The 16,262-nt window shown below is 38.4% G+C and overlaps 1 protein-coding gene across 2 annotated transcripts in view; it reads right to left on the bottom strand.

Annotated features, from left to right (window-relative positions):
* Positions 1-11,629, bottom strand: part of LOC115215140 (guanine nucleotide exchange C9orf72-like) — a 55,014-nt gene extending 43,385 nt beyond the window's left edge. The window contains exon 1 of one of the 2 annotated variants that reach the window (XM_036505606.1): positions 11,393-11,629. The gene's annotated coding sequence lies outside the window, so the exon portion shown is untranslated. The remainder of the gene's footprint in view (positions 1-11,392) is intronic. The other variant, XM_029784313.2, reaches the window with a different exon arrangement.
* Positions 11,630-16,262: the final 4,633 nt, after the last annotated feature.

Here is a 16,262-nt window from a genome sequence, read left to right as displayed (position 1 = left end):
ATACAACTGGCTGAAAATAGTAACCAAATCTACATAATGCCTGTGTTATTGTCATAAACAGGAACAGGATATGCTAAGATGAAACAAGAGAACAGGCAAATGACGAACATAATGAGAATAATAGCCTTTCCAAATTTAGACTTGGTGCTCTCATAAGTCAAGTGTTACAGTTAATAAGACTGTTTCATATAATTTCCTCAGTATGTTACATCACATTTATTACAGACATGCATATAGTTCAGCAGATAGCACAAACTATATTGCTTAAGGGGAAAAAATATACTACAAGGTAACCTGGCAAGGATGCATTATGGAAGCTAAGTGAATTAATTATATATAAGTAAATGTTATACAAGTGAACTACTGCTACCTTCATCAACAGTGATGAGGTGTAAAGCAAAATTTACTTCACTATATGACTAGAATAATTGAAAGCATTTAATTAACTTCATGAAAGTGGTAATAATATTAAAATAATAATAATGGGATGGGCTACTTGACTGGAAGAAAATTCTAACTGGGCCCCACCTGCAAGGTCGTGTTTTTTATCTTGATATGACATCACCATATCATGCACATATAGTTGTGATACACCCTTGTCACAGAAGTAGTCATGATGGCTATATTGGGCTTTGTATATCTGTACTCCAGTGTCATTTTGATGGCATGCACTGTTCTCTCACTCAATAATAATGATAACAATAAATAACAAGAGCACTCAGAGAGCACAAACCTCTGCCAAGGCAGCACCAATGTCCTCTCAACGATTAGTCGGAAATGATTTTATAAATGAGAATATCTGAAATAAACTTGACTGCTCTCACAAAGAAGGATACTAAAAATGAACCCAACTGTTCTCAAAAATTAAGTAAAAAAAAACGAAAAATGATCCAGAATCTTTCTCCGATAACGGATTGATCCTAAAATCTAATCAGTTCATGCCAGTCATGAGGCCAAACATCACTGAAAGTTTCTTCCGAATCCATCCAGTGGTTCTTGAGATATCTTGTCCACAGACAAACAAACACGACTGAAAACAATACCTCCACCTTCACTCAAGCAGAGGTAATAATAATAATAATAATAATAAAAGATGAAATCACAAGAATGTGGTCAATGAGAGAGTAACTGTCATCCCAGTAGTTGTAGGGTCACACAGAGCACTAACAACCAAGTTCAAGAAACATGTCAGAGAAATTGGAATTGACACGAGGGAAAGGATGCCCAAAAGACTGCTCTATTAGAGACAGCTAAGATTTTGAGATTGATACTTGGGTGTTGAGTATTTTCCATAAAACTTCACACCTAGGTGCCAAGTCTTATAATTTGGGGAAAGAGACTCTGTGAGACCTTTAGCAACAGGATGCTGTCCATTCTCACAGAATCAACCAGAGCAAGTAAAATATAATACTGGCAGAAATGTTAGCAGGCCAGGCGAAATGCGTAGCTGTATTTCGTCTGCCGTTACGTTCTGAGTTCAAATTCCGCCGAGGTCGACTTTGCCTTTCATCCTTTCGGGGTCAATAAATTAAGTACCAGTTACGCACTGGGGTCAATAAAATCGACTTAATGCTTTGTCCCCTCTATGTTTAGCCTCTTGTAGGTAATAAAGAAAAATAAATAATAGTAATAGTAATAATAATAGTGATAATAATAGTAATAGTAATAATAATAATATTAATAATAATAATAATAATAACCCTTTTTATTATAAGCACAAAGCCTGAAATTTGGTGGGAGAAGGTTAGTCGATTTCATCAACACATGCTGAACTGGTACTTACTTCATCAACCCCAAAAGGACAAAATCCATAATGACCTCTTACCTTAAAGTTCATCCTATCATCTTAAAAAAGAAGAGCATTTTGGATAATACAATCCTTTATACAAGGTCTGCAAAAATAAAAATAAAGAAAAGACTGGAGTGGCTGGAACACATCTAAACCAAAGACCTGTAGGATTAGGCTTCACATGGAACTGAATGAAACTAGATATACTATATATTACATATGCATTTTTTATACTCTTTCTCTTTTACTCTTTTACTTGTTTCAGTCATTTGACTGCGGCCATGCTGGAGCACCGCCTTTAATCGAGCAACTCGACCCCGGGACTTATTCTTTTTGTAAGCCCAGTACTTATTCTATCAGTCTCTTTTGCCGAACTGCTAAGTAACGGGGACGTAAACACACCAGCATCGGTTGTCAAGCAATGCTAGGGGGACAAACACAGACACACAAACACACACATATATATATATACATATATACGACGGGCTTCTTTCAGTTTCCGTCTACCAAATCCACTCACAAGGCTTTGGTCGGCCCGAGGCTATAGTAGAAGACACTTGCCCAAGGTGCCACGCAGTGGGACTGAACCCGGAACCATGTGGTTGGTAAACAAGCTACTTACCACACAGCCACTCCTGTGCCTATCCATAACTTGTATGTATTACATCAACATCATCATCATCTAACATCCGTTTTCCATACAAGTGTGGGTTGGATGGTTTCACAGGAGCTAACAATCGGAAAACTATGTCATGGTCTAATGTCAGCTTTGGCATGGTTTCTATGGCTGAGTGCCTTTTCTAATGCTAACCACTTTACAGAGAGTACTGAGTGCTTTATACGTGATAGCAGTACTAGCACAGTTACCAAGTAACTTGCAAGACAAGATCACTCAACCAAGGTGGACGAGTAGTACTGAAGGAGGTGGTTTTTTATGCCAGGTGGGGAGAGGTTAAGAATGATAGCAGGGACAGGAATAAGTGTCTTGCTCTGAGAAGATACATGACCACCCCAGTTGAAAGAGAAGGAGGATGGTCTTAAAGATATAAACTGAAACTAGAAAACTCATGTGTGCTACTCTCTTTATTCTTTTACTCTTTTTCTTGCTTCAGTCATTTGACTGCGGCCATGCTGGAGCACCGCCTTTAGTCGAGCAAATCAACCCCAGGACTTATTCTTTGGAAGCCTAGTACTCATTCTATCAGTCTCTTTTGCCGAACCGCTAAGTTACGGGGATGTGAACATAGCACCATCGGTTGTCAAGTGATGTTGGGGGTGGGGGAACAAACACAGACACACAAACCTATACACACGCACATACATATATATATATACATATATATGATGGACTTCTTTCAGTGTCCGTCTACCAAATCCACTAACAAGGTTTTGGTCGGCCCGAGGCTATAGTAGAAGACACTTGCCCAAGGTGCCACACAGTGGGACTGAACCTGGAACCATGTGGTTGGTAAGCAAGCTACTTACCACACAGCCACTCCTGATGTTCAGTTTTATACTTCAATACTTGTGGCAAGCTACTGAAAGGGATTAATTGAATAAAATACCTGTTCCTCTTTAACATTTAATAAATAAAATATACACGCAAATAAATAAATAAAATATACAATTTATAAATGGATATTTAAACTATGTAGATTCCTACTCCGTATTCTGTGAACTAAGCAACTTGTTAGTGTTTCTGCAGATATGCAGACACAGTGGAAGTATTATAGCTCAGCTAAGTAAATGTCATGCTAGTTTAACTCTTGAAATTCAGACAGTGAAAGTACTAGGGCAGGGTGATACAGACACTGCTTATTATATTAATTGATATGGGAAGTAGACACCAACAAAGTGTTTCTAAAGTGGTCATTTGAGCCACTAGCAATACTAGTAAAATCTCTAGTCCTAGATATAGGATGTCTGAAAACAGTACAGGATGGTCATAGCTGGAACAAGTTTCATCAAAGCCTGGATATATTATGTCTCATCTTTTATCTTTTCCTTGTTTCAGCTGTGAGACTGCGGCCATGCTGGGGCACCACCTTGAAGAATTTTAATCAAATTAATAAACTCCAGTCCTTATGTTTCTTTTTTTTTTTTTTTAAGTCTGGTACTTATTCTATCAAGCTATTTTGCTGAACTGCTAAGTTACAGGGACAGAAACACATCAACACTGGTTGTCAAGCAGGGGGGGGGACAAACAGACACACACACACATGGTGAGCTGGCAGAACCGTTAGCACGCCGGGCGAAATGCGTAACCGTTAGCACGCCGGGTTACGTTCTGAGTCTAAATTCCGCCGAGGTTGACTTTGACTTTCATCCTTTCGGGGTCAATAAATAAAGTACCAGTTACGCACTGGGGTCGATGTAATCGACTTAAATTCGTTTGTCTGTCCTTGTTTGTCCCCTCTGTGTTTAGTCCCTTGTGGGTAATAAAGAAATATATATATATATATATATATATATATATATATAATATATATATATATATATACACATAATATTTTTATAAACAAACCTGAAAGGCTTTGCAAGTTACAGAGAGAAAGCTACTATGGAAGGCTCATAGTATAATAACTGTATATCATATATGTCATAATGATATTTATTCTCTGAAGTGAGAATTTTTAAATATAAACAAATGACTGGAAAATGATGAGCAAACCTCAGGCTAAATCAAACTCACAAATCAACGCTCTCATGGCTCCTTGTGTATCTGATTGGTCAAACGATTACCCCTCAATATCAGTCAAATTTAGTTAATATACACATAAACTGTCTTGATACTACATAAATAATATTTTTATATGCAAACCCAAAAGGCTTTGAGAGTTACAGAGAGAAAGCTACTATGGAAGGCTCATAGTATAATATATAATATATACCATAATGATATTTATTCTCCAATTTGAAGCGACAATTTTTAAATGTATGTATGCACACACAACAGGCTCCTTTCAGTTTCCATCTGCCAAATCCACACACAAAGCTTTGGTCAGCCCAAGGCTATAGTAGAAGACACTTGCTAAAGGTACCACACAGTGGGACTGAACCCAGTGCTATATGGTTGGAGAACAAACTTACCACACAGCCACACCATATATAGGGTGCAGTGAATAAACTGTCATCTAAATTACACAACAATGAAAATAACACGGACACCTCATTTTAACAGAAATATTTACCCAAATTACAGAAAAAGATCTTGAAATACTAAAGAGTAAATTTATTCAATGAAATTGCCTTTGGCTTCAACCACGGCCTCCAGATGACTTCGGAATCTCCTGCAACTCCTCTCAACAGTCTCCTTATTTAAGTTGGTGAATGCTGCCATAATCCTTGCCTTCAGTTCAGTTCAACGAGGAGTTTTGTTGATCTCTTGCTCATCTGCACCCCACACATAATATCAAGGGAGTTGCAGTCTGGGGAGTTAGGTGGCCAAATGTTAGAGGTGATGTGGTCACAGAAATTGTCTGACAGCCATGAATGGGTTCTCCTGCTTGTGTGGCATGGTGCAGAGTCCTGTTGCCAGACATAGGGTCTCCCAGCAGCCACCCTCTTGACCCAGGGCAGTACTACCTCCTCCAGGCATTTGATGTAGGCCTCTGTGTTGAGTTTAAAGCCATATGAGAAGATGAATAGAGGCATAATATTGCCATCACTAGTGATCATTCCAAACACCATGATGTTGATTGACTGTGATTTTTATCACTCTCAGTACATGTCCTCAGAGTGACACCCAAACACTCTGAAATATTCATATTGGAGCTTCTGGTGTGAATGCCAAGCAGTACAACATGTCATTTCTAAATTTCTAGCAGAGTGAATTGTGTCATGGTGCTGTTTTTCATAAGACAGTGCCCAACTGACTCTACTATACTGTGTAGTTGACAAAATCAAAAACAAACAATGTGCATATGTGAAATTGAAAATATAAAATGGCAATACCATCACATAGAGTGGGAATTTATCATTTTTGGACTTTTTCCCCAGATGTTTAAAATGCATATTTTCTGATTCTCTAAACTCAAAAGATTACAAAGCAAAAAAAACTTGAGTTTAAAATAATGTATGGTTCAATTTTTATAGCTCTTTAACAATTTAACAAAAGTTATATATTTTTCTTTAGTATAAGACTGAATATAATTTTGTTCACAAAAAAGATTTTTAATCTGTTTGAACTTATCTAGAAGCATTTTTTATTGTCTTTCAGTCAAGCTACAGCCTAGAGTGCACAGGCCAACATAAATTTGAGAAATTTGAGAAAATAGGCGATGCATGAAAAATATCCAAATTTTTGGTAAAACTCCCTCAAACTTGATAATTTTGACATATTAAGGGCTAACATATTTGACATCCTCAACAATTTATGTAAACTATGGAAAAAAATCAGTTCAAAGGAGTTAAGCGGCCACACAGAAACTATAATTCCAATTTAGGTACCAAACATCAAAACCAACCAAAATTCGGTAAGATCGATAGTTACTGATCCCCAATGCACTTTTTTTGGTATTTAGCCTATTTTACAGGGTAAAAAATCTGATTAGAAAGGTCAGATTCTGGCTTGGAGTATTTTGCCTTGCTTATGCCAAAAATTGAAGAAGGACCAAAACATGAGATAACAAAAAGAAAATATTCCCAACAAATCCCTGGTTTGAAACTTTACCATAGTCAACCCCACCCCCCAAAAAAGGAAAAAATACAATGAAAACCATCTCCCCCTATGATTCAAAAAGAAAATCAGAATTATTTGCACTAAATTGTAAAAACTGATCACTTATTCAAAAATATTAAATTTCTAAATGTCTCAAGGAGACATGAGCAGTGGTGGAGCGTAAGAGTGGTTGTATACCGTCAACTTAACGTGACAGTCCCGTATGGGAATTACACCACCGCTGTTTAGCCCTAGGAAGCATCAAACCACAACAAATATTGAAACAACAGTGCCAAGCAATAAATATGAGTAACTTGGACCAGTCAGTAATATAGTGATTCAATTCTTGATTGTTCTTCTGTCAAAGCAGACACCTTACGTTTTGAAGAGCAAGCTGTGTGACCAACATCACCACAAACAGAACAACTTGGGCTGGGACATTTCAAAGCAATAGGAGAGGACATTTGCCCAGGTGCTGCACAGTAGGACTAAACCTGATGGACATTTTTCTGAAGATGTTATCCTTGATTGAAAGCTGATGAGATCTTGCAGATAATCATTTTTAACTGCAATACACCAAAAAGGCAATTTTGGTTGATATGCCCTGATTTGGTTATTTGAACCACAAACAAAGAAAAAAATAAATAGTTTTGGTCCCAACTGTTAGCCCTTAAAATTGTGGTTCAAATGAGCCCTCAACCACTATCAGGTGATTATTTTAACCTGAGATATGATTTGCTTCCAGAATTAGCCAATCTGAACACAATGTGCATCACACCCAGTATATATTTTCAGGTTTAGTCCTACTGTGCAGCACCTGGGCAAATGTCCTCTCCTATACCTCCAGGTCAACCAAAGCCTTGTGTATAGACTTAGTGGACAGAAACCAGTCATATACATATATGTAAGTGCTGGTTCCACATAAAATGCACCCAGTTCATTTCGTAAAGTAAGTTGGCATTGGGAAGGGCATCCATCTATCAAAACCATGCCGAAACAGTCAGTGAAGTCTTCTAACTTACCAGCTACTGTGAAACCATCCAACCTATGACAGCATAGAAGACGGACATTAAATGATGATATGATGATGTAGAAGGGGTAGACCCAAGAAGAGAACATGTAGAAGTAGTAGACTCAGGAAAATGCGAGACAAAGTGGTGAGAAAGGACTCACAGAAGGGATGACAGGGGATTGAGACTACTGGCAGTTTGCTGTGCTTGAAAAGAGTCATGAAACTAAGTAAAAGCATGGTTGCCCCTTACAATCCCCTCCTGCTGAGTACCCCCTAATCTTGCAGGCTCATAAGTACAGGTGCCATGTAAAAAGCAACTGTATCAGTGCTGATTAAAAGCACCCAGTACACTCTGTAAAGTGGTTGACATTAAGAAGGGTATCCAGCCGTAGAAACCATGCCAAAACAGACATGGAGCTTGAAAAGCTCTTCAGCTGATGAGTTTCTGTCAAACTGTCCAACCTATGCCAGCATGAAAAATGGATGTTAAATGTTGATGAAGATGTTTACATGTGGGTGGGTGTCTTTGTCTTGATATCACATGATGGTTGTAAACAAGAGCCATTTATTTCTGAACTTCCGTAAAAAATATGTTTAGCTATAGGGAAATATTAGCTTACTTACAAACAGGAAGAACATCCAACTGTAGAGAATTTGCCTCATTGAATTCCATCTGACCATGCAAGCATGGAAAAGTAGACGTTAAAACAATGATGTTAATATATATAATTACATATAATCATTAAGATATACTATACTCGATAATCAATATTTACTACAAGCCAACTCTGGAGTTTTTATGTTGTTGCTTGACTTGCCAGAAATAGCAACTAAATGTACCTCAACTCACATTTTACTGCTTTAAAAATGTAAAAAAAAAAAAGCCTGTGACAAATGTAGTCCTAATTAAAGAAAGAAAAGTTACAGATGGTCAATCAAGACTAACTTTTTTATCTTAAAAAATTCTTCAGTATTTTCAAAATTGATTGAAACAAAGGCCCCTGATTCAACAGAAATACACTACAAATACAGTAACAAAAGGATGGCAGTTTCTTATAGACATCAAGTTGAGCGGGTATGTGTAGAAAATGTTGACAGGCATGGCTGTGTGATAAGAAATTTGTTCCCTAACCACATGGTTCCAGACTCAGTCCCACTGCAAGACACTTTAGACTTCTACTAGTCTTAGGCTTACCAAAGCCTTGTGAGTGGATTTAGTAGAAAGAAACTGAAAGAAGCCTATTATACAGGTGTATATGTCATTGCATCTGTGTTTGTCTCCCACCACCACTTGACAACTGGTGTTGGTGTGTTTACATCCTAATAACTTAGCGGTTTGGCAAAAAAAACGAGCATTGAAAAATAAGTATTGGAGTCAATTCAATTAAAATTCTTCAAGACAGTGCCCCAGCATGGCCACAGTCCAATAACTAAAACAAGATAAAAGATACCAAGAAAGGTGATTTTGATATGTTTTTAAAATTGTTAAAATGGTACTTCTTCAATGAAATTGCTTCAATTTTAAGATAGTCTCATATCAAGTCACTGGTTAGGCAAGTACAACTCCAAATTAAAATTATTGTACATCTACAGAGTGATTCTATTATCACTGCTTTTACCAAATACCAGAAAATCTATAATTCACTGAGGAGGTTTCATAAGATCAAAACATGCCTGGAGTTGTCTTAATCAGGCTTGCTGAAATTAGTCTATGGTTAATAATAATATTAATCTTTAATTGTTGTTTTTTCTCTTCACTGCCAAATTAACCATCTCTAGTATTTTATATTCTCTGCATTAAATATATCAACACCTCAACACTTGAATATACTTAAATCATACACACAAACACACGTGTAAATGTTTAACTATACATACACAAATGTTATTATTTAGCTTAAGAGTGATGGTTTGGTGTAATGTTAGAGCGATGGGCAAACTAGTTTGTAGTATTTAGTTACAGACCTTTACACTCTGAGTTCAAATCCTGACAAAGTCACTCTTTGACTTGCATCCCTCCGGGATCGATAAAATAATGTTCCAGTAATCGACTAACCGCCCTCTTCCCAAAACTGTTGGTACCTGAATTACAGTCATTAAATTTAAAGAAATAGTGTCCATAACTGTTTCAGGCAGTGCCACATAAACACAAACATGCAACGCATATATACACTTATAGGGTTGAGACTGGCTTTATGTGTTTAAAACAGAGTTTGAAAAGCTGTTGTTAACTTAAATACAAATCATGTAATAGTCCAGTGTAGTATCTCTCTCTCTCTGTTACTTGTTTCAGTCATTTGACTGCGGCCATGCTGGAGCACCACCTTTAATCGAGCAACTTGACCCCGGGACTTATTCTTTTTTTGTAAGCCCAGTATCGGTCTCTTTTGCCGAACCGCTAAGTAACGGGGACATAAACACACCAGCATCGGTTGTCAAGCAATGCTAGTGGGACAAACACACACACGCATATATATATATAAATAAATATACATATATAAATATATATATATATATATATATATATATACACACACATATATACTACGGGCTTCTTTCAGTTTCCGTCTACCAAATCCACTCACAAGCCTTCGGTCGGCCCGAGGCTATAGTAAAAGACACTTGCCCAAGGTGCCACGCAGTGGGACTGAACTCGGAACCATGTTGTTGGTAAACAAGCTACTTACCACACAGCCACTCCTGCGCCTAGTATGATAATATATATTTTGCTGTAGTACTAAAGTCTAACTATAAAAATAAACTCTAGCATAAAAATTGTGACACTATAATCCTTTTTAAGAATGCAACAAGTGTGTGCATGTACGAACGAGATTAAGAGCCGGAGATGAATAAACAGGATGGAAGTTGTTGTTTAGTTCATGGTCAACCTTGATACGGAAGAGCGATGGTCAAAGGCATTTCAGCTGTGATCGTCTAGACTTCTGTTCAAAATAATGCATGTAGCACAACACTATACAAAGTGCCCTTAGTTTGTTTGCTTAGTGTGATGGGAGGGAGATTAGGTGGCTGTTTCTTGCAGGTTAAGTAACCAGGTATGAAACTCACCAATAAACCTCATACATGGTTATTCTACCAGCTCAAGTGTAGATGTGGAGAAGATACAAGAAGAAGAAAAAAAAGGAATAGAGATTGGGAGACAGAGATATAAAAATAAAAAAGGGGGAGGAAGAGACAGAAAGGGGATGAAAAATTGTTAATAACAGGGAGTGCGATTTCTGAAAAAATAGAGAGAACTTATAGGAAGGAGAGAGACGTATAGGGGAAAAGAATGATGTTGAATGATGAGAGATAGAATGACAAAATGATAGTGGAAAAGTCGAGGGACAAATGTGGACAGAAGGGAGCAAAATGTAGTGAGAAGGAGCGGAAAAGATGAGATGAGAGGGCAATCTTTCGTCTCTAGTAGACCTTTCCGTCGATTTCCGTAAAAAAATTTTTTTTTTTTACATATGGGCTTGCGGGAACTTTTGAAGTAATGAGAGCGAAAGAGACTAAGAGAAATCGATTGTATGACGAGGGAAGTTCTTTTGAAGTTACCGTGCATGGGAAGCATTGATGTACATGTGTGTGTGTGTGTGTGTGTTTGATGGGGTGTGGGAGACAGAAAGTATGTTGTGTAAGTGAAGTGCTTCTGTTAGTGTGTGTGTGTGAAGAGACAGAGAGAGTCCATGCACGGTAACTTCAAAAGAACTTCCCTCGTCATACAAGAGACGAAAGATCGCCGATGAGAGATATAGATAAGTATAAACACAAAACAGAAAAAGAAGAGCGAATGAAGTCACGGTTGGAACGGTGAGAAGGGGGTGAAAAGGTAAACAGAAAGAATGAGAGAGACATGCTAATGAAATCATGGAAAGAAAAACAGTGTGGTCCGACTTTTTAGATCAGAAAAATGTGAATTGAACCGTACCTGGAGATAAACAGTGGCTCGTCCATCGAGTAAAAAATGCTGTCTGAATTCACTGTTGACTGATTCCACGAATATGTCAAGCAAGCATGTGACACACACAAAACAACATAAGAGGAAAAAACAAGCGAAAACGGTGAAAGAGAATGAGTAAGTGATTCGTGCATGTAAATAAATGGTCTTCTAAGAGCCGTGCCTGTCCAACACAAGTTGCTTCGATCGTCACTTCCGGTTCGGTCTCGTTTGTACGTAACCGGATTTTTCTGCAACATCCGCTTTTGATGACTTACTTCAACACTAATTGTTTTCCTTGTAATATCCTGTTGACTAAATCGTTCCAACAGATGGTCTCCTAAAATATTCTCTCCTTATTTCTTTACTACCCACAAGGAGCTAAACATAGAGGGGACAAACAATTATAGACAAACGGATTAAGTCGATTACATCGATCTCCCCCCCCCCAGTGCGTAACTGATACTTAATTTATCGACCCCGAAAGGATGAAAGGCAAAGTCAACCTCGGCGGAATTTGAACTCAGAATGTAACGGCAGACGAAATACGGCTATGCATTTCGCCCGGCGTGCTAACGATTCTGCCAGCTCGCCGCCCTTTAAATATTCTCTCCTATCTTCTTAACCACCTGTTCTCTCTGGTTCCTGTTAATTGAGATAATAGACGTGAGATTCAGGTGTTTACTAGATTTCATACTTTGTCCTTCATTTAGCTTTTAGTCTTACACCTTTTTAAATAATAAGGTGCACCTGAGTACTGTATACAATAATTTCATTATTATTTTTTTTTTTTTTAATTGAGGCTTACTACAATCGGCCTTAATTGCTGATCGTGACAAGTCGCTAGTTTTCCAGATAAAACTTTATAATGCAACTGTAAAATAATGGGTTATGTAGCTAGATTACCAATTTCTATTTCATCTTTAAGTTTAGTTTTCGCTCTTCGAAATCTTTTTTTAAAATTACATTTAAAGTGGAGATATTTAGGCAAACTAATACACACACACACATACACATACATACATACATGCATACATAGGCGCAGGAGTGGCTGTGTGGTAAGTAGCTTGTTTACCAACCACATGGTTCCGGGTTCAATCCCTGGGCAACACAGAGGGGACAAACAAGGACAGACAAGCGGATTAAGTCGATCATATCGACCCCAGTGCGTAACTGGTACTTAATTTATCGACCCCGAAAGGATGAAAGGCAAAGTCGACCTCGGCGGAATTTGAACTCAGAACGTAACGGCAGACGAAATACGGTTACGCATTTCGCCCGGCGTGCTAACGTTTCTGCCAAGGTGTTGCTGTGTGGTAGGCGTGGCTGTATGGTAAGAAGCTTGCTTTCCAACCACATGGTTCCGAGTTCAGTCCCACTGTCTGACACCTTGTCACACACAGCTTCTACTATAAAGCTTCGTGAGGGGATTTGGTTGACGGAAACTGAAAGAAGCCCGTCGTATATATATATATATGTTTGTGTGTGCGGCATCGCTTGACAACTAGTGTCGGTGTGTTTACGTTCCGTAACTTAGCGGTTCGGCAAAAAGGACCGATAGAATAAGTACTAGGCTTACAAAGAATAAGTCCTGGGGTCGATTTGTTCGACTAAAGGCGGTACTCCAGCATGGCCGCGGTCAAATGTCAAATATATATATATGTTATATATCATATATATGTGTGTGTGTGTGTGTGTACTAGCTGACTTACCCGGTAATATCCGGAATAGCGGGGGTTATTTTCAGTTCCCGTCCCCATTACACTGTCCTATCAAGTTCCCTGTTCATTTCCCGTTTTAGTTCCGCTTCCATTCTTATCCCCCAATCCCACGTCAGTTAGGTGTAATTAAGCCATTAAATATTTTGTTAAATATTTTACTATATGGTAATAGTCTGTTGCTAAAAATAGGTATTACAAGCTATTAATACGATTAGTGGGTGAATAAGGAATGTCCCTATATTATTTTAACAAACGAATAAATGAGTTGACCGGTAATACCGGGAAAGCGGGGGTTATTCTCAGTTTTCCGTTTACCATTACACTGTTCCATGTCCTATGCCGTTTCCTGTTCAGTTCCCATCTTTATGCCCAACCCGTCGTTTATGGTGATCTTGATCGACTGTTGTCAATTGATCGAAAAGTCATTTCGGCGATCTTTCGTCTCTAGTAGACCTTTCCGTCGATTTCCGTAAAAAATTTTTTTTTTTTTTGCATATGGGCTTGCGGGAACTTTTGAAGTAATGAGAGCGAAAAAGACTAAGAGAAAGCGATTGTATGACGAGGGAAGTTCTTTTGAAGTTACCGTGCAAGGGAAGCATTGATGTACATGTGTGTGTGTGTGGTGTGTGTGTTTGATGGGGTGTGGGAGACAGACAGTATGTTGTGTAAGTGAAGTGCTTCTGTTAGTGTGTGTGAAGAGACAGAGTAAAGTGTGAAAGAAAGAGATAACTGAAATTTTTTACTCGGTGTAAGTTCCCGCAAGCCCATATGTAAAAAAAAATTTTTTACGGAAATCGACGGAAAGGTCTACTAGAGACGAAAGATCGCCGAGAAAGTATCATTTGACCCCATGAATTTTCATTTAGCTGAGGTCTTAAGAAGCTTGTATGATCACCTTGAAGAAGTAGTGTCGTGTTGCTCGTAGGATGAAGTTTTTTCACGTCTCTAAAGGTTTCCAATTTTTTTAAAGCATGCATTGACATCATCAGCTTTTGATCCTTTAGGGATAATTCGTAAATTATTATTTCTTTTTTTGCTTGAGTGTAATGGAAAAAAGTTTAAGAAAAAGTTTTTTAGATTCATTTATTTTTCTTTTCTCGGTAATAGAATAAGATTTTTTTTAAAGATCTCAATGGCGGAGATGTATTAAAAACAACAGCTAAATCGCCCTTAACTTTTTTTCCATAGTGAAACTATATTCAACACCGTATTTAAGAATTTGTTTCTCTCACCATGATATATGGGATCTTTTTAAAAACCTTTTTGTTACTCAAACGAAAAAATAAATGAATCTTCCAAAATTACTATGCGGGTTCTTTTCCTTTTGAACGGCAGTTTTCAACACAATTTCTAGTTAACTAAACTTTTAAACTTCGTATACTGGTAGAATGTGTCAAAATAAAACATTTTTTTCTCTTGGCTTTCTTGAGAAAATTGTAATTTGTAAGTTTAACGTAGTTTAATTTTTCGAATTTTAACCAATCTTATGCCCTCTATTTAGCTAAGATCATTTGGGGCTGTTTTCACGAGGCTGAATGAAGTGCAAGAATTGTAGAAACTGTTTCAGTAGTGCACCAGCTTCAGCATCCGGTCATCATCAGAAGGTAGGTAGGTGGAAAAACCAAACTTACTAAATTCATTTCGGTGTTGAGCAGTACCGTTTGTTTGTTCCGTCCTTCTCGAGCCACGTCTGGCTCATAAGGGCCGATTTCCCGGTTTCCTTGGCGTATAGGTTCCCCACCTGGACGGGACGCCGGTCCGTCGCAGGTGAGCTGCAAGATGCAGGAGGAAAGAGTAAGAGAAAGATGTGGCGAAAGAGTCAGCAGAAGTTCACCATTACCTTCTGCCGGAGCCGCTTGAAGCTTAGGTGTTTCGCTCATAAACACACACATCGCCCGGTCTAAGATTCGGACCCACGATCCCTCGACCACGAGTCCGCTGCTCTAACCACTAGGCCATGTGTCTCCACTTGAGCAGTACTGTGTCCTTTGCAAATTCGAACCAATCGATCCTATACCTGCTTGTCTCTGTCCATAATAATTATGAACAGGAGAGGTAACAGTACACACCATTAGTGAAGTTCTACACCCACATTGAATGGTTTTGACTTAGCACCATTTATCCGAACACAAATATATGGGTATTCGTACAAGACTTCAAAACAGCAAGAAGCTATCCATCGATACCATATTCCTGCAGAAACTCCACAACAAATCCGTAAAACGCGGTTGTTATGCCTTTTCAGGGTCTACGAAACAAGCGTAGATCTCTTGATCATACTCCTACGATTTCTCGAAGACTTGTCGCAGTTTGAATATTTTGGTCGGCTGTGGTGCGTCCAGGGCGAAAACCACACTATACGCCAGCTAGCTTGGATTCCACAATATCCCTGCATCTCTTTGACAAACACCCAGCAGAGACTTTACCCAGGATGCTTAACAAGGAAAAGCTTAATTCCTCTATAATTAGAAAATCTCTTTTGTCACCGTTTTTGAAAATTTGGATGATAATTCCCTATTGCTTTTACTTAGGTGTCTTTCCAGAGATCCAGGCCACCTGGTACATACAAGTCAGCCAGAGAATATCTTCTCTGTTTAAGGTCCTTAACATCTCGGGCCGAATTCCATCCTCTCCATAGAGCCTTGCCACATTTGAGCTCTTCAATTGTTTTTGTGACCTTAGTCTTCGAGAGGTTAGTCATCACTCCTAGATGCATTTCCTGTACGTCAGAAGATATTGTGACCAGGTTTAAGAGATCAGCAAAGTATACTCTCCTCCTCGTGAAGATGCACCTCTCTTCAGAGACAAGGACTCCAGACAAGTTCCTGATAGCAGGTGTGGAGGGGACTTCTTATTACGAAGTCGGCATATGGTCTGCCAGAATACTTTATTTACTGATCTAAAGTCGGATTCGAACTCAACCCCGAAGTCATCCCATGACTTAATTTTAGACGTGCCAGTTTTGTGAATTTTCTTGGCTTTAGGCAATCTCAAATTTCAGATAACCAGATGGTGGTCAATTGGCCGCTTAGCTCCTCTCTTAAACACGAACATCCTGTACAGAATCGAAGAGATCAGAGACAATAACAAAATCAATTACTTATCTCTGTCTCCGATTTCTTCTACACCATATTCTACTC

Source organism: Octopus sinensis, linkage group LG8 (genome assembly GCF_006345805.1).
Source record: "Octopus sinensis linkage group LG8, ASM634580v1, whole genome shotgun sequence".
In the NCBI taxonomy this organism is placed as follows: domain Eukaryota; kingdom Metazoa; phylum Mollusca; class Cephalopoda; order Octopoda; family Octopodidae; genus Octopus; species Octopus sinensis.
This window is presented reverse-complemented; position numbering and strand designations above follow the sequence as displayed.